This window comes from Ambystoma mexicanum, chromosome 6p, assembly GCF_040938575.1.
Source record: "Ambystoma mexicanum isolate Mex_15411 chromosome 6p, UKY_AmexF1_1, whole genome shotgun sequence".
Lineage (NCBI taxonomy): Eukaryota > Metazoa > Chordata > Amphibia > Caudata > Ambystomatidae > Ambystoma > Ambystoma mexicanum.
Window position 1 is genome coordinate 725904157 of NC_090935.1, and position 23839 is coordinate 725927995.

Genomic DNA, 23839 nt, shown 5'->3' on the forward strand with positions numbered 1-23839 from the left:
AAACATTGAGAAAAAGTTGAACAGAATGGAAATGTTGCTTACAGTAAATGTACAAAATGGGTTTTAAATCTGCCTTGAATTTTTTTCCCATGACCCAACGATTAGAATATGTTAGTACAACAACAATGTACCACACACAAACAAAGAAACACAACGATGATCCCTTGTGCCCCTGTCCATTACTTGTCAATGTCAATCAAATGTATCATCCCTCGTTTTAGTTTATTATTTATATTGCGCTACACACCCGAAGGCCTCAGAGCACACAAAAAAACATCACAAGACATACAACAAAAGAAAGAAGATAAGATCTGGCTCAAGAAAAACAGAGATTATACCATGTATCCATTCCGTCTGTTAAACAGGTAAGTTTTCACATCTTTCTTAAACTGAATTATGCAAGAGCTATTTTTGAGGGAGACCAGAAGGGCATTCTATAGGGTTGGGGCCCACACATTGAAGCATGCTCCTCCATATTTTTTCTAAGATAACCATAGTTGAACAAACAGATTTTCCTTATTAGATTGAAGGGCTCTCCTGTGCAGGTCCTCTTTAACGTAATCTGAAAGATAGTGCAGAGCATTTCCAGCAAAGCATTTGTAGGTAAGAGTGAGAGCCATATGATGCATTCCGGGAGGCAGCTTCCAATTCTTATCAGCATTTCTATCAATTGTGCATGATCCACCAGGTCGAATGCAGCAGAGAGATCCAACAGCATTAAAGTGTGATGTGGCCCTTGTCGATAATATTATCAATATTTCGATTTTAAATCCAATAGGCTTGTTTTGGTCCCCTGCTTCGTACGGAAACCAGTTATTCCCAATCCCACCACATTATGTGTTTCTATAAACTCATAGAGTTGACAATAAGCAACCCCATTTAATAATATTAAGAGAAATGACACATTCGTGATGAGCCTATAGTTGGCCACAATTGCAGGATTCAAGTTATCTTGTTTTAAGAAGTGGAGTAATCCAAGCATCCTTGATGTATTCAGTTACTTGGGCTTCAGTAAAGGATAGAATAACTATTCTGGTAATCCAGCAAAGTAATAAATCGACAAGTGAATCCTTAATAATATAAGTAGGGCACACATCTCCATCGCAGGTAATAGGTTCCATATGCTTCCTTATGGTATAAACTTTGCTCTCAGATACTTACCTAAATGAAAACAAAGGCTGGTCTTTGTCAGAGGCTATTTGATCTAATTACAGCGGGGATGGGGTTTTTCTAGGAGCAACTTAACTGGACTCCTCTATGCCGACAGAGTGACAGGACATGGAACTTTCTGCCACATTCGTTCCAGTACACGTTTCCATTTCCTCGAAGTAATAACCTTGTTGCTGGACCATGTGTTCCTTTTCACATTGTCTTTAGGAATTTTAGAACGCAACGGAGCCAAGGCATCAACAGCTTTGCTAATACTCTGCTGGAATTGATTCATCAGATCTTCAAGCTGAGTAGTAGATGCAATTTTAGTGAGCTGGGGCATGGCCTAAGCAGCAAGAGTGTCTGGGGGTCACTTTTTATGATTCCAGGCCTTTTAATGTTTCCTAAAGGAGGCGCATGAAGGTGGTGAGACAACTGGGAGAAGAAGATTAAATTAAAGTAAGTGATGGTCTGACCATGGACATGCTGAGACGACAGTAGGAGAAATTATAGCATTCCTTGTTAAAAGCCAATCAAGAGTATTGCTCTCTGTACCAAGGACTTCAATGGCATTCATAGGTGAGATGGCATCAGCATCTAAGCTATTATTTGCTCACAGTTTAAAATCACCTAACAGAAGCAGGCGGGATGAGGACTTCATAGATTTACTCAATGCTGTTACTAATTGTTCCTCAGAATCTAGTGTTTTAGCTGGGTGCCTCTATCTTATTAAGATACTCAAGGAGGTACTTGGATCGGCATTTAGTTTTACCAACAAGTACTGACAAGAGTCCAATGTTGACATATTAGCGGCATTAATTATTTGGCCTTCCTTAAAAATGAGAACAAACCCCGAGCCCCTAGAACCAGGTCGATCTACCCTCAATAGATTGTAGCGTTCTAGGGTGGCAAGAAGAGAGGCATGCGTAGAAGAGTCCTGGAGCCAAGTCTCTGTAATTATGAACAGGTCCACTGTGGATTGCATCAAGTAATCAGCTAATCAGTCACATGACAAACTAATGAGCAAGTATTCAAAAGGGCAACTTTTGTAAGAGGGGAGTTGTCACAGGGCTTCAGTCTAGGAGTCATTGAGATCTTCAGCTCCTCAAGCTCCACAGTGCCCACATCAATAGGGAATGCCAAATCTTGGGGCACAGGAGCAATATTCTGCCCCTCAGCCTCCTTTATAGAAGAGAAGATCCCAGGCTGTACTAATCCCTGTCTAACAGGAAGTGATTGAGTGTTGTTATTAAAAGCATCAAGCTTTTGCTCTTGCTGTTTGAACAGCATGTTCCATATCTGTGGTTGAAAAGAGCTTTCTGGCTGTGATGGCCATATTAGCTAATAAATCATAATTCAGTGAACCATCCCTCAAGACCAGGCAGAGGTTATCATTCGGAGAGGGAGGTTTCCACAAACAGAGCCAGTAATATTGTTTTCAGTTATCATTTTCTGCTGGATTTCTGAGAAACATCAAAGTCCATAGTTAAATAATGTGCTATTATATCTGCACAGGCCACACGCGTCTGGAAACGAAATAAAAAACACACTGGTAGATGGAATATGTAGTCCCAAGTAGCAGCCAAGTGTTGCAATCAATTAAAAAACTGTTAAACAATCCAAACAAGTAGCAGGTTGGTTCAGCAGTGTTTTAAAACTGTCTAACTAACAGGAAACAATAACAATCCTACAATAAAGTAAAACGATTCCGAATGGAGCAACAACGTGCACATCATAGTACTCTCAGTGACACCAACATCAATCCAATATGTGATCCATTGTGATAATAGTCAGTTTGACTACCATGATACCCACAATGTAGAAGCCCCATTACAAAAGTATTCAGATTGATTATTTAAAAACCAACATCAATCTGATACCTCATCTCTTATACTACGGAGTCAATTTAATATATCATCCTTTGTGGCCATAGCAAGTGATCAGGATGTGTGATACTAGTCTCAGTAAGCATGGCTGTGGCCTTGGCCAGTGGCTAGATTGTTTGGTGAAACCATGCTTACTCTGACTACTACTAAACCCACACTCCAGAAGCCCCATTACAAAAATGTAAAAAATTGATTTTTTTATATACTAAAATCAATTTGATATATCATGTGCTGTCATAGCACTCAGTCAACCCAATGCATCAATAAATCATCCCTTCTGTCCATAACAAATGAACAGTACAGAGTGATCATGGCTTTGGCCATAGCTAGTGGCTAGAATGTTTGAGGCATGTCCAAATCTGGCCACTGGCCATGCTCACAGCCGCACTTACTCTGACTAATACCATACTGATAGTCCAGAAGCCCCATTACAAAAGTATTCAGATAGAATGTATAAATACCAACATCAATTGGAAATATCATCCTTTGTCATAGACATCAGTCAATCCAATATATCATCTCTTCTGTCCGTAACAACTGAGCAATATATCCCACAATCATCATGTGTCTATATCTATAACAATAAAACCCAAACTAACACCCACTATCAACATGCAATAAATAAATCACAACAGGTATTTCACACAAGCCCAACATATGAAGAAAGATGGTGTCTGCAGACATCAAAAACAGTTTGTGGATGGTACGTGCCTTCCTGGTTGGCCTGGAGTTGTCCACAGACACTGAATGAGGAAGTGAGTCTGCGGCCCGGATGGAGATATCACACATTTTTTTGCACCTATTCTTTGAACATTCTAAAAATACCTGCTGGACAGATTAACAACAAATTTGCAAAAGCACCCATTTGGGATAAGGCCACCGCTCCTTACGCCAGTTAGGTACAACTCTGTCTAGCTGTCTGGGCTTTAGCCACGAGCAACATTTTTCCCATTCAAGTCTTTCTGGATTTCAAAACGTTTGGGCCCCTCCTACAACTTTCCCCATGCTTCACTACCCACATGAAACTTTGCAAAATCATTCAGTGTCAGGTCTGTATTATTTTTCAAAATTGCAGGCAGGTTCAACAAACGGCACCAACGTTATTAGCAACCCAAAACCTGCTCTTCATATGGGAAAGCCAATTTAACCATAACGGCTGCATCGCTATCACTGACGCTGTCAGGGGCGTTGCTAGGGGGGGCTAAGGGGGCTATAGCCCCTGATCTTTTGGTTGTAGCCCCAGATAGAATCTCAGGTGCTACAGCCAAAAGACTAGCTAGCCCCGAGTCCCAACAGTTCCGACATCAGCGTAGCCCCGGGTCTTTTCCAGACCTAGCAACTCCCCTGGACGCTGTCATGTATATATTTCGAAGGACGTTCAACTGTTTGGGTAAAAAACAATAGAGTACCAGCTTCAAAAATGAAAACCTATCAGAAATAGGTATTAGAGCAGCAACTCTAATTTTTCTGTATAGTTTTTCATTGGATATCCCAAAAATCATATGTCATCTCCCGGATCCAGAAGAAACAATGTGTCACTGGTTAACTGGGATTTCCAACAATGAATTATTAACTTTTCTAACCTAGAAAATGTGTTTAATTTTCAAAATGGAATCTGGAAACAACTGAAAATCAATTTGTCTAAGCAAGCCTTCCAGGTATGAGCAAACTTGAGTTCCTTAATGGAGTAAGACCAGCTGGAGGTAATGGAACTTCCTCACCTGCAGGCCAGGCACAGATTTCCAATGTTCACAGATATACCACTTAAAGTAGCCCTCTCCATTCGGCATGTATGACTAGACTATTCCCCAGGACCGTGCTTTACCCCGTGTTCTATATTTGTAAGCCATTGTAATGTTAAGCAACTGTTCTGAAGGGGACTCCCAGCCGCACCTTTAGCGCTGCACTTAATGCAGTAAATCGTAGACATGAGGTGCTACTACGATGCAGCTGCACATGCTCACACTCGGCCTTTCCACGTGCAGTGTTCGGTGTGTACAATCATAACGCGGCCAGTGCGGATATCCTTGCACCGGAACCAATGCAGACCCATACCAAAACTCATCACTTCTGCAGGCTACAATTTGTGATAGATTTGTTAAAAAATGGTAGCATAGTTTGCTTCTTCCATGAGCGAAAACTCTTTTGTCTAGTAAATAAAACATACATGATATGTGCAGGTTTCTATTTATCCAGAAATAAATCCATCTCACTGATTAACTATGTATCTCATTATGTGTGGCAGTAGAGTGAAATGCATGGAGCCATGTACTATTCTCAATCGATGTGCAATATGTTCTTCATATCGGTTCGTGGTGGACACGGCGTGCACTGGAGAATTAGCGGGGTGCAGAGCACAGTGCATCCCGCATTCCGCCGTGACGATAGTGTATCACAATGTCATCACAGTGGGGCCCAGTGGCAACAGCTGCCCTGCTGCCCCTATATTCTTTGACAACGTGCACATATTTGATGGTTCATATTGTGTACACTGAAAAGGTGCACCTCGCTAAGCAGTGTGCACTGTATATCAGAACCACTCCATCGCGTAACCACATATAGAGATATGCAAGCAGAGCTATGTCTCACAGAGGCACAATGGTTAAGATGCACTTTCACTAAAAGGGTGGGTTTGGGAGGCGTATGTCTTTGATGCCCAAGGACGAAAGTCCATCAAACATTATCGGATCCAGCCACTCGGGATTTTCCTAGGCAAGTTTTGGGAATTTATGTCTGGGGGAGTGACAACGTTATCGGGAGAGGCCAGAAAATAAGATCAGGTATTCTATGGACGTTTTTGCTCTCACATAGCGCAATGAAAGCTGTATGGATATGTACGTCACACTTTGACTAGTAGTTGTCCTCTGTGCCAACTTGAAAAAGTTACTTTTTGGGGAAAATCCGAGCAGTATTTTTAAAAAAGTGTTCTTAGAAAACTATTGATTTGTTGTTAGTGATTGGTGGATGTCAGGCTGAACAATTTATGCTGCGTAGTCATCTTGTATTCAAGGTTTTCACTACAAAAACATTCTGAAAACATATAGCAGCCGCCTGGAGTATGTGCTGACAGGTGTGAGACAGTGGCAGGGCATACACATGCCTCAAAGGGGGAAAATATGCCCCTTAAATGAAAACAAATACACGGACACATTTTGCGGACGAGTTTGCAGGCTTAAGAAGCAGTGCTTGTGAACTAGGGGATGGCGCTGTGCATACTTTTGCATCCCTTGGCAAACTTAGAGTGAATCTGGACCCTTGAAAAATTAGGTTTTGAAAGGCTTGGCACTTTGGCCCTTGTGAATGCGATGGCATGAAACTTTGAGAAACTATCATGTAGTCCACTTTCAACAGGTATGATGTGATCAAATTAAAAAGTAATTTGGGGACCATAGACATCATGATACCTGCTAACAACAATATGTAGCACACTGTGATTTTTTAAAAATAGTTTTGTGAAAATCTGTCTAATGCAGACAAAGCAACAGGGTGAAAATACATATATTAAAAATCATTCCAGGTAATGTTTGACGAAGTATAGGACAAACATTGATGGATGGACTGAAACCAAAATTCGACGAGGGGTTAGCAGGAAGGGTTATTGACCCTGCAGCATGGCCGAAGGGCTAAGGGCCCGATTCATGGAATTATTTGCGTGGAAAATAGGGGACTTGTGCGCATAACTGCACGCAAATCCACCTTTTCGTCAATTCATGGAATCTAATGCGCGGTACTTTTCCTGGATTTGCGTGGAGTTTGCACTGGCTCATCACGTCTGTGAGAGCCATTGAGAGGTCTGCGCGAGACTCCACGCAGAGCGTGGGCATGGCTTGTGCAGGGGGGTTGGAAGGGAGCACGAAAAATGGGGAGGAACTTGCAAAAAAGTGTGCATTGCGATGGACTGCCTGCTGGCAGTTCCTCGCACGTCCACTATTGCGCTGCACAAGACGTATTCATGGGTTACATTGCGCAACCTCTTGGCTTGCAAATGGCCACGCAAGTCCTTCAGGTAAGTACACTTGCACATAGGATTTTCAGTGCGGATGTGGGATTGCATGTTGGATTTTGGGGTGCGTGTACTCAATCGGGGTTCCGATGCAACTCAAGGGGGCAGGTAAGCAGTGTAGCGGGTTGCATGGACGGTTTACAGCAGTTCACACGCAGAGTTTCCGAGTTTAGACTGAGTTATGATTTTTGATACGCAGGTTGTCCGGGTGCCGGGAACAGTTACGGGGGACCCTGCGCAGGGTCCCGAGATGCAGGTCTGATTGCAGGGGACCCCAAGATCTGTTTAAAGGGTGCGTGCATTCATGTCCTGGGGAGTGCGGAAAGGTAGCTGATCTGTCTGTTTGCGTGTGCGTGTCGAGCAAGTTCCGGCCACAACTTGCGAATACAGTGCTTTGCGTGAACAATTCCATGAATACGAATTAGTGTACAGAATGGCACGTAAATCCCTGTTTTACACGCAAATAATTCCATGAATCATGGCCATAGGGTCTGGTTGGGACACCTCTAGTCCCTGCTCATCAACACAGTCTGTATAGTCACTGTGCCAGGGGCATGTCCAAAGGCTGTTCCCCAGGTCCATTCCTAGGCACATGAACTACGCAGTGGCCACAGTGGCCTTTGGGTATGGATGTAGACCCAACCCTTCATGCCCGATTACAGTGAATTCTTGGAATGGCTGCAGGCTTTTCGCTTTGGCTAGAGCACGTTTGCTGGTGATGGATCTGCAGAGGACAAATGTGCCATGAAACGGTAATTGGTGGCACTAAATCACATTGCATGTTATATGCTCTACAACCGTGTATGCTTTTTGTGGACGCATCATATGAACCACAGCTTGTTTGCTAATTTCCCAGTGTGATACTTCCTGTTTCATCCAACAACCTCTCATCACTTCTACAAGCTAGGTAAACCTGTAAGAGTCTGTTGAGGCTGTTTATGCACCTACGTTTATTTACAGCTGGTTTTCTCCCCTCCCCCAACCCCCTCCCATCAAGAGAAAGTCTGCATGCATTACTTCATTGGCCATTTTATGTCCCAGGCATTGTGAAAATACACTTCTAAAAGGCATGTACAAAAAGAGCAATTCAGTGCATTCTCTCGTGAAAATAATATTAATATGCACAAGTCCGCCAAAATGTGAAGAGATTATGCACAGGTCGCCATCTTGAATGCATAAACCATAATCGTAGAATAGAAGGTTTGCCTGGTAGCAATCGAGAACCATAGACAATGCGTTCCATGAAGTCTAAGACTCGGACATCGGATTAACGGTTGACGCCCTGTAATAGAAATTTCGCCTAAATGCCAATGGAACTAACCAGTGAAGAGAACGTTCCATGCAGAGACATGCGTTCTCTGCCTCCTGTTGTACTGGACACATGTAACAGAAAGCAAGATGTTTGGCAGATCACAGTTTTATAAAGCAACACTTGACAGAAGACTCGTCTTCACACACATCAAGGCATGAGTCTAGTTCAGCACAGCTGTTACAAAGGCATGGGCGGAAATTAAACTAAAAAGCATCTGGAAACCAAATCGTAATCCACTACCAATGTCTGCTGCCATGGTTTTATGCCAAATTGTGTTTGGTGTTATGGCTATGACAGTGCAATTACAAATGGCGGTCTGGAGATACGTTTTCTTTTATTTTAATTCTAAAAAGGTTTCTTTTTTTAATACGTTCCACAAATATAGACTGAAACCAAATCCAAGATTCCACTACAATGTTTACCCAGGTCGTTTTCTGCATTGGTAAGCACGCACACATAGACAGCACCAATAATGTCTGGTGATAGCCGAGTTCAAGCTATTGAACAGTCTCTAATGGGTATGTGTACACGTATGGATGTACAACACACACTTAAACACGCACACACGCGCGCAGGCACGCACACACAGATGCACGCACACACAGGTACATTTACTTTCGCACACAATTCCAACCCCATCCAAGCAATATTTTGTTTTCCTATTAAAGATTTGTATTTACTTTCACCCTAAATTAGAAATACAAATGTAATACGGTTCACGTGCAAGGGAAAGAGAACACACTTTCGACTCTCTGGCATGCTTCCATAATCCACCAAGTACTGAAATTGCCAATACAAAATATGGCCTGTCTTATACATTGTGTCCAAAACTATTGACAGATTAATTATTTTCACATTTAAAATGCACTGGCAAGAGTGCGTGATTTTTTGTTTAGTATTTCTTTTTTAGTATCTCAAACAATGTAGTAAAAATAAAATAAAATAATAATTACAATAATAATAATAATAATAATAATAATAATAATAATACCATTTGTATTGTACACACACAATTATGTGTTTTATGCTGCTTAATTGTTACTCAGGATATAACATGCACACTAAACCTTTCCATTCCTCTCAACTATAGTATTTTTTCGCCACCCTGAATTTAACCGGGAAATTGTCATTTAAAAGTGCACGCGAATACCACACAGATACATCAGAAAACAACATCAGCCAGAGCCCCCCACCTAGCCCTGAGAGGAGAAGGTGCTGTCTCCTGGCAAGGGTTGTACAGCGTGTGCAAGCAGCGCCCTTCAGCTCGCGCATTCTCTTCAAAGGCAACACACATTTATCTCCGTTTATGGCTGTAAAGAACTTACCAGTGCCCTGCTTCTCCAGGAAGGTCTTCTTCCCCTACAGCACCTGCTGAGAGTAATGTTGATAAAATTCTGACAGGTAAAAAAATTCCTGTAAAATAAAGCCAGACCAGCTGGCTTTGGAGAGAGACCCGCTGTCCGGGCTATCTCACCCTCGGTCTATGAGGAGAGAGGCGTTTTTCTGCGCTAGTTGTTGACCCGTAGAATTATGATGCCAGAGCACAAGTGTCTGGCAGGCCCGAGCGCACCTGCTCATGTCACTCCAGTTTAAATTTAGCTGTAAAAGGTATCACTGACAGCCAGACCTTTGTCAGCGCTGGCAAAAGAACACACAATTACAGTACCACACAACTATGCTGCAAGTTCAAATGGAAAATATCAAATCAGTGGACTTGCCCAGAAATCGCTTATCTAAAAAAAAAAATGCCTATCGTGTACCAACACATTTTCCACGTTTTATTTTTCTGTGGCAAGACGTGGGACGGAAAATGACTTCAGTGCAGGACTCTCGGGCGCTTTATAATGAAGGCATATACCCCTTTGAGTTAAATCACTTTCCAACTCCATGACAATACACACTTAGGCCCTCATTCCAAGGTTGGTTGTAGTCATGGCGCTATTAGCGCCTTGACTACCACCAATAACGGGACCGTGTCCGGTCCCCTTCAATGGGGACTTACCGGTCGAGTCCGACCTTGGCGGGACCGGGAAGTCCCCATTGTAAAAGCCATTCTCCATTCCCATTTGAGCCCCCATAGGGCTCAATGGGAAGGGGGAAGGCACCAATAACGGTACCGCAAATTGCGGTACCGTAATTGGCCCTGATTCCCCTTAACGGGTCCCGTCCATAACGCCTGGTAAAACCAGGTGTTAAGGAAGGGACCCGCTAAGGGAACTCGGAATAGGGCGCAAAGGGATACCGGCACCGGTGTCCTTATCGGTGCCCGGTATCCCTTTGCGCCCGCCTCGTAATGAGGCCCTTAGACACATTTTAAGGTTACCTGTCCAAGAAAGAGACTATGCTAAAACACTGAATAACGTATCTATGTTTACAACACATGACTGAAAAAGATACAAATGGTAACTGCACTAACATAATCCCAGCTGCACTGTTTACGACTTCACAACTGCATAGTCAGATAAAAACACTAATGACAGCACAGATGGCGTACCAAAGCATATCATCAGTGACGCTCCTCTGATATCAATGATCATGTCTTCAATGGCCATATTGATCAAATCAATGATGTCATCACATATAACATCAGCACAGACACAATTATGAACTCTCACACATCCTCACACACTAATCAACACGTGCAAGGTAGGCTAAGCTGTATATTATTTACAGATAGCAAGTACACAGTTGGATGCAACACATCATGTCCGCTATTTTACACTGTGCCAGCTCTCATGCAGAACTGTTCTTACTGGAACTGCCAAGGGAGACTTTGCTCCTTTCTTTTATTTGATATTGATTACTTAATCGCACCGGCGAAGTCCCGTAAAGTCCCGCTTTGCCCGCTGCTCTGTGCTGCTTTCCTGCAACTGACGCTTGCTTTGGATCGCCGTCTACTCCATGGACCATTACGGACTCAAATAACCGTAAGGTGAAGCACTTTTGAAGATTCACCTCCCAGCATCTAAGGGACTATATTTAGTATACTCATATTAATTCCGTGTTTACTTATTTGTAGGCTCTGTAGCTCCTCTGTGGGCGTGACTATATAAGAGGACTCGCGTGCGCACCGCGCGCGTGCACCGGCGAAGTCCTGTAAAGTCCCGCTTTGCCGCTTCGCCGCGGCGGCGCGAGCAAAGCGAGTTCTGGGGAAAAACCGCTAGTTTCCCTTTTCTATTTACCAATTTATTTGCTTAGAAATATTTGATCTTGGTGCTGTGCAGTGGTAGACGTGACAAAGACTTTTGGTTTTACCTCTACTGGTCAAGTGTCTGTGACCTGCGCTTTCCGGAGGCATCATGAAACGAAATTTATACACCTTACGCACTGGAATGCCTTCTTTGCTCACAACGAATATGAACCTGAACTCAAGCAACATGCAAGTGAAGGCAGTTCCTTTTGTATCGACTCCTCGTGCGGTAGACTTAGGTGTTAAAGCGCAGCCTACCCTGAAACCAAAAAGCGTATTATTTCTCACGCCACTGACCTTAAGAAACAATCTGTAAGTTCAAAGGATATACGTTCATTTTACCCGGATCATGCAACACAAAATCCAACTGTGCAGATTACTAAAGAAAATTCTCAGGTTGCTCTGCCTATAGTTATAAGTGATCAAGAGTGTTGTACGCCATTGCATGTATCTCTATCTGACAGCACAGTGTTAAGAGGAGACTCGATGGCTCCAAACTCTGAAAACAGACACAGCTCATCGTCAGTGAGAAATCCTGAAGATGTAGCGGTGATTGATTTGCCTTCCTCTGACTCGGATTTCTTGTTGCAACAAACTTTTGGCAATCTGTCTTTCTCGCCAAAGTTGTATTCGAATGGAGGTTGCGCAAAATCCAATTTAACATCTTCCTTTTTACTTCCGACCCTGCGTAAATGCTCTTTGGCAGAGAAACCGCAGTTGCCACAAAATGTGTCTAAGGTAGTTGAATTAACGTTGGGAGCAATGATCCTAACTATGCAAACAATCACAACATTGTTTAATACGTTGAACACTAAATTGGATGTCCAAAGTGCCCAATTATTATCGGTTCTAGCCTGGCAGGCAAAGCAAAAAATACTTTGGGCAAAGTCTCCGTTACTTACAAATCAAATATCTATACCTGCAAAGACGACAGTCGATCAGTGCGTATCACCTATCAAACCCGCACCTATGATCGACTTAACCCTGGCTACGAATCCGGCTTTTCCCAATGTATTACCAATAGCGGTCGAACACTCAATCTTGCACCAACATGCTGAGAGTCAAATGTCACCAATTACGGTAGATAACTCAGGCATCTTGTGCTCCCTTCCGTACGTTGGTCAAATTATTAGAGAAATTATGCCAGATAATAATCAGTGTTTAGTTGGTTCTACCAATAATGCTACTACTCAAGTGTCCTATTCAATCTTCCGTAAAAATCCCGCTTTGGTAGAAACCAAATCTGATTCTGGTGAGAATGCTAAACAAAAAAAAAAGGCTGTTGTTGCTTGTAAAAAATCTAAAAATGTTAAGCAATCGGAAATAACTGAGCCCCCAAGCTCCAAACCCTTTTTTGACATGCTCACCCTCCCTAAAAAGCATAGCCTGTCAACTTCTAGTGCCATTACAAAAAAGTACACTCAGTTGAACCAAATGCGAAAATTGAAGCTTAACTGTGCTAACAAAAATATCACAGTAGCCACGCCCTATGCTCGTTTAGACCTGTTAGTTCAAGTAGCCCAAGATTACAAAAACATCGGCACGCAGGAAGAACGTTCCGAGACTCAACTACCCGAGCGGGTGGTCAGTAGCCAACCGCAAAAGACTACCTTGAGAGAAACTGTTAATCGAACTTCCAAAAGCTCTAAAAAGAATCTAACGCTAACTTCCCAATCCAACACATCTGATGATTATGAGCAAGATTTGCTGGCAATCCGAAGAGCTGAAATTAGAAAGGAAGTTGACGCTTATATGAGTGCATTTGTATCTCAACCGACCCTCAAAGCCCCAACACTTGATTCAGGCAAGTGCAAATCTCCTACAACCCAGTCCCTTGTGCCTAGACGCTCGGTCACTTTTAAGAGCAGCCATGAGAAGATACCGGTAGCTTCTTCCCCCACATCTCCTAGTCACAATGCAGAAATTGCCACCTTGCTAAATGCGATACGCCCTGTGCCACTAAATCCGGAGCCCTCTTTGGTCTCAGTTCCTCTCAAGCATCCTGCCTCAAAGTCCATCCTGAAAACGAAAGCGAACAAAGAGAATCATGGTTCCTTAGTGCTAGGCTGTCGGCCAGCGCCGCATCCTCAATACGTACTAAATCGTCATAGCATTTTAGAGGTGTTTTCTGATATACCACTCTTACAAGACATTGGGTCTGCAGATATAGCTCAAGTTGAGTTCTTTAATGATAACCTAGTGAGCACGGCGTGCATATGGCTGACATCCCGAGTTATTAGCGCTAGGTTTCATCCTTTTATTGGGCCCTACAAATCCATCTAAGGGTCCATACAGTGCAGATGTCTGGATTGAATCTGTCTTGAAGGAGATCAAGAACCCCATGAGTGATAGAGAAGGGAAAACAGTGACAAATGTTCCCGTCAAATGCCATTGTAATTGTGATTCCAGAAGTTAACTTCCGTACAGGGTTAATAATGAACGTTCCATCAGTCTTGCCTCATGGAATACGTGGGGTTTCCGCCACCTACTTAATAACACGCAAGATCCCTTCATTAACTATGATGTGATTCTTTTACAAGAAACCTGGCTTATGTCTGCTCCCTCTTGGGAAAATCACTGCATACATTTCTTGCCAGCAATGAAGGGAGAGAAAGGTCGGCCGATGTCTGGCCTTTTGACGGGCTCCAAATTGACCTTGAATACCAGCATATTATTTACATATTCTCCAAATTCTTTTATCCAACTAACGGTCATAGTAATCGAGAAAATCTTGTACGTGATAGTTAACTTATACTGGAAACCCAAAGGCATTGAAGATCGAAAGTTTTTGACGGATTTCTCCACCATGCTGGACTTTATTGTATCAGTTCCGAATATTCAGCATACTATTGTTGCTGGTGACCTCAATCTGCACCGCCTACAAGAAAAACATGCGACGAAAAATTTGAGACAAAGATTGTGGGAAAAAATAAAGTCAAATAGAGGGTTTTGTATGCTGAATGGGAGCAGACTAGACATAGGTGTGCTTGATTATACGTGGCAACAAAACTCTTCAAAAGCCACAATTGATTATATTTACACAGATGATAGACTGTTCTCTAAAATCCAAGTCTTTAATATTGACTCAAATGCAAATAGCGACCATTGCATTCTCTCTATCAAATGGCTGTCCACTGTCACACACACTAAACATAACTCCATGGTGATCCCCAGACAATTGTCCGTCTCAAACCAGCTAAATCGTCTATATTGGAATGAAACTAGTCTTAGTCACTTCGACAACTCTCTGCAAGTTGCCTTTTGCCATTCGCGGAATGCTCCAGCTTCCATTGATACTCCCTATTATGATTTGATGCAATATTTTCCAGACATCAGAACTCATAAAGACTGACCCCTAGGCGCACTTATTGTTTTGACATAGAAGCGCAAAATAAAAAAACAGAATTTCGACTTCAAAAAAGGTATGCGCTAAAGCTTCCAGTGAGAGTTAGATATGAAACATTACACAAAGTTAAAACTACATACAGAAACTGGCGGCGCCACCATCGTAGCAAACTTTTCCAGCGCGATGGAGAGCTGATGTTAAAAATCACTCGAGACAGGAACTCGGCTCAAATTTGGAAAGTTTTAACAAACGCCATATCTCCTGTGCAGGCGATGTCCCAAATTCCAAATTCAGAGTGTTCCTGAAGCGAGTTGGGTAAATTATTTTTCCAAAATGTATGCTCTTCCACCGAACTCTATGCAATATCCTAGGACACTTCCTTATAAACCATTTCACATTGACATATTTAAGTCCGATATATTATATTTTATCAACAAAATAAGCCATTCCAGAGTTCCGGGTCCAGATGGCCTATCCAATAAAAATTTTAAACAGCATCCTGAGTTGTGGACATCGATTTTGTATCAAATTTTTGAGCATATAAATGATACGCAAGAGATTCCTGTCTCGTGGAAACACTCCCTAATTGTTCCTATCCACAAAAAAGGAGACCGGAGTCTACCTGAGAACTACAGACCCATCGCCTTATTAGATGCCCCTGGAAAACTATATTGTCGCATTATATTACAAGAACTTGACAGATGGACTTCAGTTGATCTTAAACGAGACCCGTTTCAATCTGGTTTTGTGGCGGGCTTGGGGACCTCGATAAATCTAATTACGCTAAATATGCTAAAGTCGAAATATGCCAAGATTAAGCAACCATTATATATGGCATTTGTAGACTTTCGTTTAGCATTTGACTCGGTGGATAGAATGTTACTATTTCAGAAACTTCAAAATTATGGCTGCCCATCATCAGTATTAACCATAATCAAAAAGCTTCATTCCCCACAGCTATTATTATTAACTGCGAAATTTGCGACACTGAGAGGCCTAAAACAAGGGTGCATTTTAGCATCAACATTATTCAATCTTTTCCTATTAGATATAGGAATCTCCTCTGAGGAAGCACTCTCTGATGCTCCCAAGTTAGGGTCCCAAAAAATCACATGGCTTTTGTATGCCGACAGTTTAGTCTTAATTTCACAAACCCCAAAAGGACTGCAAGAACTACTAAATAAATTAGATGAGTATGTTGGCAATAACAATCTGACTATCAACGTGAGTAAAACGCAGATAGTGACCTGTCTAAAAAGAAAGAATACAACAATGTCCAATTTTCAATGGTTTTTACAGAAAGTACCTCTAAAAATTGTAACTAATTACAAATATTTAGGTCTTCCCTTTTCAGGCTCTGTAAAAAATCAAATGTATGCAGACACATTAAAGGCAAAAACTATGATTTTAACATCTCAAGCAAGAAGAATACTGCACAAATATGGAAAATTCACATCTACTCATGTTGTCACTTTTTACAATCAAAAAGTCGTCCCCATTCTTTCTTACGGAGCTGAGACTTTTACACCACAGCTCAGATCATATTGGGATCACCTTGAAGGTAAATTTTGCAAAGCAGTGTTCTGCTTACCGTTGTGTACCCCGATTTGTCTATTAAGGTATGAATTAGGTTTGATCTCACTTTCTGCTTCGGTCCTATGGAAGATGTGTAACTTCTATCGCAAATGTTTGCTAGGAATTAATAACACAAACATTTTGCGATCAGTGGCGATATATCTTTGCTCATCTCATGATGCATTCCCTAAACAATGGGTAAAAGTCATCCTGAATTCGCTAGTTGATGCTGACATTTCAATTGAGCTGTTAATTACTAATCCCGACAAAGCCAAGAAAAAAATCTATTGGCATCATTGGATTGTGACGCATCAACTGTGTACAAGTTATGTAGATTTTGATTTAAACCTTTTTCACCCCTAAAAAGTTTAAAGAAATGGCCCATTACCTCATAAAGTGTCCATCACATTATGTTTGTGCAGAAATGCTAAGATTACGGTTGAATCTTCATCCAACAAACCAGATTTTAGCTAGGCGTGGATTAATTCCAAAAAATCATCATTACTGCCGATTTTGTAAAAACTGCAAACAAGTGGAAACACTATCTCATTAAGTAGTTGAATGTTGTGGATTGTCTAGGCTCCGAGAACATTACTTTCGCAATTTATTGCAAATATTTTTGCGATCGATCGACCTGTGAAATATGGACGATTCTAATCATGAGCAATTGAACTGTGATTCACATTGCATTAACGCAATTTATAAAAACAATTCTGCCATATGAATTCTGGTCTTAAGATAACCCCATACATTTTCGGTTAAGGCTCCTTTTAACAAGTAGTTTACTAAATACAAAGTGCTTTGTTATTCTTTTTTATGAAATGATACACATCGGTCCAAACTGAAATTTTATTTTTAAACATTCCTTTTAGTTTTTGGTTTCTCCCTTTAGTGTGTTTTAATGCTGTCAATGATAATAATAATAATAATAATAGTGGGGTTATTGTATTTTGGTATGCTTATGCAACTTATGCAACTGATGTAAATTTGTAAATAATATGTCATTTTTCTTTTGTTAATATCTAAATTATGTTGTAACAAAGTCTCCTTTTTTGTAAGGTTGAATTCTTTCAGCCAATCAAAATAAAAAAATAAAAAACATAATGTGATCATTGACTTCTTTGTTTGCCTATTATCATTAATTTAATTTAATTTTGCACTGCTTTAAAACTCACTGCATCTCCAATTGGAGCTGATAATGGTGACTCATTTCCTATCCTGAAGACTCATGAGCACACCCAGTTTTCTTTGACAGCTAAGTCCCCTTCTGGCCCTCTAAGTGATGGGCACATTGTGTGAAACACATTAAAAGACATGGTGACTGCTGCATTATAAAGTGGAGGGACACTGAAATAATGGATTGCTTAATTCATTAATCTTTTCCTCTACTGCCACAAAAAGGTGGTCCTGCAGGATGACGGTAGTTACTTGCTTGTCTAAGAGACAGCACGCAACAAATGGAACAGAGTTTGCCACACGTCAAGAACATTGCCGAATTGTAAGGTGTAAATGTCTTCAAGGCCCAACGACTGTGTGTTGAGTAACTTTACATTTTTGCTTCCTGCTTCACCTGAAGAAGAGAAAATGCAGGTCAGAACTTTAATACCTCATCACAAAATTAAGTATGGGAGAAACACAGGAGGAAAATTAAATTGCATTATTGAAGGGGATTAGAAATGTAACTGCACATGTAATTGCCCTGATGAATGTATTGGCTACAGTTGTGTTTGCTTTTTCTGGAAAGTGTTACACAAGAATATGACCATATAATGTTCCCTCATACATGAACATTTTTCAGAAGTTTTTTCTACTGGATTAGTGTTAAAGTAAATATTTTTGGCACAATTGTGAGAGCGGACAGTACCCTGTACATCTTGTGTGGTTCTTGATTACAAAGAGCATATTAGCCCCACCTTTTGATGTCATAATTATGATCAGCCTTTGTGCATACTCTGAGAGTGTCTGACTATTAATCAAGCCAATAGAGATATTTGACCAATCAATACGTGTCATGACAAAGCATGGAAACATCCTACAAGATAAAAAGGAAGCACATGGCCAATAGCAAAAAGAGAGAGAAACAAACTGGCAAACTCTGAAATCAAAGGCTACATAGAAGGATACGATCTGTTCCAAACGTATGAGAGCTGAGCCTGGATATCACCTGGAGGATTGGGCCCTATTCATGAGGGGACTATCACCTGGAACAGACCTGTTTTCCAAGAGGGAGGAGATGCTGACTCTAAAACACTGTGGCCAACATTACGAGTTTGGCAGTAAAAATGGCAGTAATTCTACATCCCCACGGAATGTCTGTCAAATCATTAGTAGTCAGGGGCATGCACCACACCTACGGCAGAAACCAGAACACCAATGGTAATTCTGTCAATGTGTTTGGCAGAATTACTGTTACCACTGTATGTTGATGTAATTACTCAATGGTAATTCCGCCGGCAGAATCACAGCCGAACGGGAGGTCACCATGACCTGAATGGGAAGTTCCCGGCTGCCATCCTTAAAAACCCAATCCATTTAAAATCACCATTCAAGAAGAACCATCCACCCCAGAAGATGCAAAAAACATGTCAGGTGGCAAAGGCAAGGGAAAGGTGCCTGCAATGCGGCAACGCAAACAGAGGTTCAATGAGCAGGAGCTCGATGTGCTTGCTGAGAAGATGGTGGCCCATGCAGAGGAGGTGTATTAGTCACAAAACCTCAAAAGAAACCAGCATCACAAGCATACTATCTGGGCCAAAATTAGGGACAAGGTGATGGCCATAGGACATGTCCCATGGGACAGTGAGGACATACAGTAGAGATGGAACAACCTCAAAGCCATGGTCCACACCATCATCTCCAACCACTATTGGAGAGATAGCAGACACTGTTGGAGGAACAGTTGCCCCGCTGCAGCTGACCCTGTGGAAGTGGACGGTGAGCGGCATGCTCCACATTGCGGGCCGACTTGAGACAAAGTGCTTTGCATCTTGCATGATCAGACCAATTCAGAAATTAATAGTTTGTGACTTTTATTTGTAAATTGGAAAAGGTTGTTATGATGTAGATTTTTTAAGTTCATAACTGGAGTATTCAGGAAGGCTAATACAAATGGGTGGAGCTGTAACTCACATAGATGGTGCCTAGAAACCTCAGAACCAATTGGAGGAAGATGTGAGGCCTTAAGGGGGAGGTCAAATAGATGTCCAATCCCAATCATGAGCCAATAAGTTGGCACCTAATAATATTGATATTTTGGGGTGTGATTAGGGGTTTAAAAGTAAACACACAATGGGATAAGAGCATCTCTTTCCAAAATGTGGATTGCCTGTGCAGAATGATGAGTTGATTAAAAAGAAGAGAGTTGTCTGAAATTATCCGAGCTGTCTAAGCTGACTGGAGCTTTATAAAAATGGATGGGAGACAGAAGGAGTTGGATGAGACTGGAATAAAGGATAAAATCCACAGGGACAAAGGACAGAGATATCAATAAATGAGTCTGGAGAGGCAGACTTACCATATCCCTAATATCAATCTAAACAAAGAATGTAAGTAGCGAAGGTAAATAAAACTGATTGTCCAATTTAGAATATACATTAATTGTGTATATCAAGGTTGCCTATGGCAACTAGGCATTTTCACTTATAAGAATAAATCCCGCCCTTCACCAAACGGGCAAAACAACTCTACTTAATGGTCACAGGCCATTTCTGCCTTATTCAGAACAATTCATTATAAGTTCCGTAGTGAAGACAATTGTAATTAACCATCATTACGTGAAATGATGACGCATTTCAAATATAGAACACGTATTTCAAGTACGGAAAGCACAACATATAAGCCGAACGCTTACCTGCCGACGCGTGTGACTGTTTGTGTTCCAGGAACTGGTAAGAGAGGACCGCTTATCTCATGGTTTACTTTTCAATGAGATTTAGCTTTAATGGTACTTGACGAGTAGCAACAAAATAAGTTATATGTTGTGCTTTCCGTACTTGAAATACGTGTTCTATATTTGAAATGCGTCATCATTTCACGTAATGATGGTTAATTACAATTGTCTTCACTACGGAACTTATAATGAATTGTTCTGAATAAGGCAGAAATGGCCTGTGACCATTAAGTAGAGTTGTTTTGCCCGTTTGGTGAAGGGCGGGATTTATTCTTATAAGTGAAAATGCCTAGTTGCCATAGGCAACCTTGATATACACAATTAATGTATATTCTAAATTGGACAATCAGTTTTATTTACCTTCGCTACTTACATTCTTTGTTTAGATTGATATTGGGGATTGTACCCCGTTACTACTACATGGACAAATAGTCATAGAACTGGTTACATCAAATTTCGGGTAAGGACATCCACCAAGTTGTCAGTTTGTCTCAAGGGACCATTGCAGAATTTGGTTATATTATTCAATGAATTGAAGAATAATGATTACTAATGGGTTATTTTTTCTTTTTGTTTGTGTTTTTGTTTCTGTTTTTTGTGCTCTTTTTCTGTTTATTCAAACATAATAATGTATTATGATATGTTTGCCTATTTTTCTACACCCATGAACCCTTCCCTTTTGCCCATCCTTGTTTTTCTGTCTAATTTCTTTCATGTTATTATGCATATTTTGTGGTCACGATATTTGAAAACTGGTATTATGTCATACTTTATGATGTCGTTCATACAAATTGTTTTTTGACTATGATATATTGTATGTCCTATATTACAATTATGGATAGCCCGGATTTGAAAAAGGCTCAGTGGAGCCGAAACATGTTATCAATTATGGGCTCAATGGTCATGGATGATCAATAAAGCATAATCTAAGATTTAAACTCAACTTGAGTTGTTGGCGCAGAGTCCTGTATTTTCATTAATTAATTTCTCCAACGTATGGGACGGTTAGGCTTTTTACCGTCCTTATACAGTTGACCTGCGACTTCATTGACCGGATTTTGAAACTTTTAATCTTGCACGTATAACTATCGGGATTGTAAGGAGTCGCCCTGGTGGAGCAAGGTTTTTCAAAGCCACAGTTTTTCAAAACTTTACCATATCCCTATGCTTCCCATGAGATGACCCTGGAGTTTGCTGACTTCCCTGAGCATACACCCAGATAGAAATTCAGTGCCTAATTCCAACAGAACAAACCATTTGTGGGGGTCTTTTAAAAATGTGTATATTTTCCCATCTAGACATTTGGGGGGGGCATGCAGGAGTAGATCCCTAGCCATTGTGACTTATTGATAATTGAATTAATTACCACATAGACAAATGACACTGGGTGTTCTTGGATAAGTTCTAAATTTCCAACCTAGCTCCCATTCTGAATAACAGTATAGTCCTATCAAGCAACTTTTGACCATCTGTATCCCTGTTGCAAACTGGAAATCTTCCCTTAAGGGAATGGGGATGTAAAACGAAATTTCAAACTGTTGAACACTCCCTGTGCCTTGCATTCATGCAGATGGGGTGCCAAATACCAGTTGAATATCTGAGTCTGGGCTGTTCAGGAACATGTTTTCTTGGTTAAACAAAGTGAAACAAATGATTTAAAAGCACACTCTAATGAGAGATAGTGAGACATTCTGAATTGAGAGATTGTTCAATGCCTTGGGTAAATGAAAAGGGTTCATTATATATTGAGAATAGAGTTTGTTGATTAATGTTGTTGTGCCAGAATCTTGCTAGAACTGAACAGTGCGCAGGGAGGACTCAAATAATGAGCGCTGCGCATGCCTATTTTGTTGTCAAAGAGAACGTATTACATTTTATTTAAAGTCAGACCATTTGCAATCTATATGGTAAAACAATACTGTCATGTCATATTCTCGGGCGCTGACTAAATTAACTTGATATTAAGAGTATTTTGTGAGTGATCTAGGTATATGAAGTATTCTATAGACCCGTGTTTCTATTTAACAAGGGCGAATAAATAGAAAGATGAAAAATGCACATGTTGTGTCATACATGTTGTGTAAATTCTACTCCTAAAAGTGAATTGTGTCCAATTTGTTTGTATTGAAGTTGTTGGAAGGAAAAGTTGTGTGCATTTGGATACGTATTGTGTGATAAGAATTGTGTCTACTAAATGGTATATATACTTTTTGCACACCGGCCTGATCCTTGTTTTGCCTATTGGAAAAGGAGTGAGGGGTAATAGTGTTATTGTATGTATTAAAGACAGTATTATCGAAGAACCCACAAATATTTAGATGTTGATGTGATGCTTTTGATTGGGGGAGCGGAACAAACTCCCTGAATTAATAGTTGCTCCATAGAAATCTCCTTCAAGAAGACCGCAGTGAGTACATGAGTGAATGATGTGCCCATTGCACGACAATCCCAATAGCATGATGACATACACACACTTCCATGCATCCAGCTGAGAGAATCCCAGACAATGCACACGCCATAAATGTGACAGTGCAGGTCAGTACATCAGGAGGCATGGACGGTGTGAAACCCCTTAAATACTCACCATGTAGACCAGTATTAGCAAAGCCTCCAAGAAGGTTGTATCCCACTTAAAGGCACAGTCACACCACCATGGCTAGCAGAGCACCCCTCAGCTGACAGTACAACATGATACACAAGCACATGACACCAGAGTCGAAGCAAGGCATACATTCCTCACTCTCCATATGCATACACAACCATCAAGGCAGTAAACCATCATATTGTCTGCCACATGAAATAGGCCCCTGTGCGGCCCTTGCTACCTGTGACACCATAGTACAGAAAACACTACATGAGTGCATACCCTAATAAAGTACATCAAGGTATTGGTGCACTATTTGCTGCCTCCTAACAGGCACACACACACACACAGGACCACATGGAAGGGAGCAACACCTCTGCAACATCTGCCCCAGGAAGTGGAAAAAAGGCCACAGGACATCCCACACCCAGGACGGGAAGTGCCCACAAGAGACTCAAAACACACCTGTCCAAGGGCACTGCTTCTGAAACCTCTGGGGGCACTAGCAAACCTGCCACGAGTGTGCCACCAACTCTGGCCATGACTGAGGCTGCAGGACCTCCCACCACGTAGTCACCTCCCACCACTGCTGGGGAGTCAGAGGACCAACCAACCTGCCCAAGTGCCAACAAGATGCAGGCACGGGAGCAGACCACTGCACCTACTGGCACTGCACCACTGGAGCCTGCCACCAGAGCCTCAAACTCTGCAGCTTTCCCAATAAGGCAGATGTCCTCTGATTCTTCCCCCCTGCCATGCCTATTGCACATGCAGTCCTCTCCCTCCCCCTCACATCACACTTGCCCTCCATTATCACCATCTTGAGGACACAGATTCCCAAGTCCAGGATGACAAGGAGCAAGCAGGCTGGGCATCTGCCATTGAAGGAAAGCTCCCCATCTGTC

The 23839-nt window shown here is 41.5% G+C and overlaps 1 protein-coding gene across 1 annotated transcript in view; it reads right to left on the minus strand.

The window, feature by feature from the left end:
* MEF2C (myocyte enhancer factor 2C) overlaps positions 1-9840 on the minus strand; it is a 597063-nt gene extending 587223 nt beyond the window's left edge. The window contains exon 1 of the mRNA XM_069627597.1: positions 9676-9840. The gene's annotated coding sequence lies outside the window, so the exon portion shown is untranslated. The remainder of the gene's footprint in view (positions 1-9675) is intronic.
* Positions 9841-23839: the final 13999 nt, after the last annotated feature.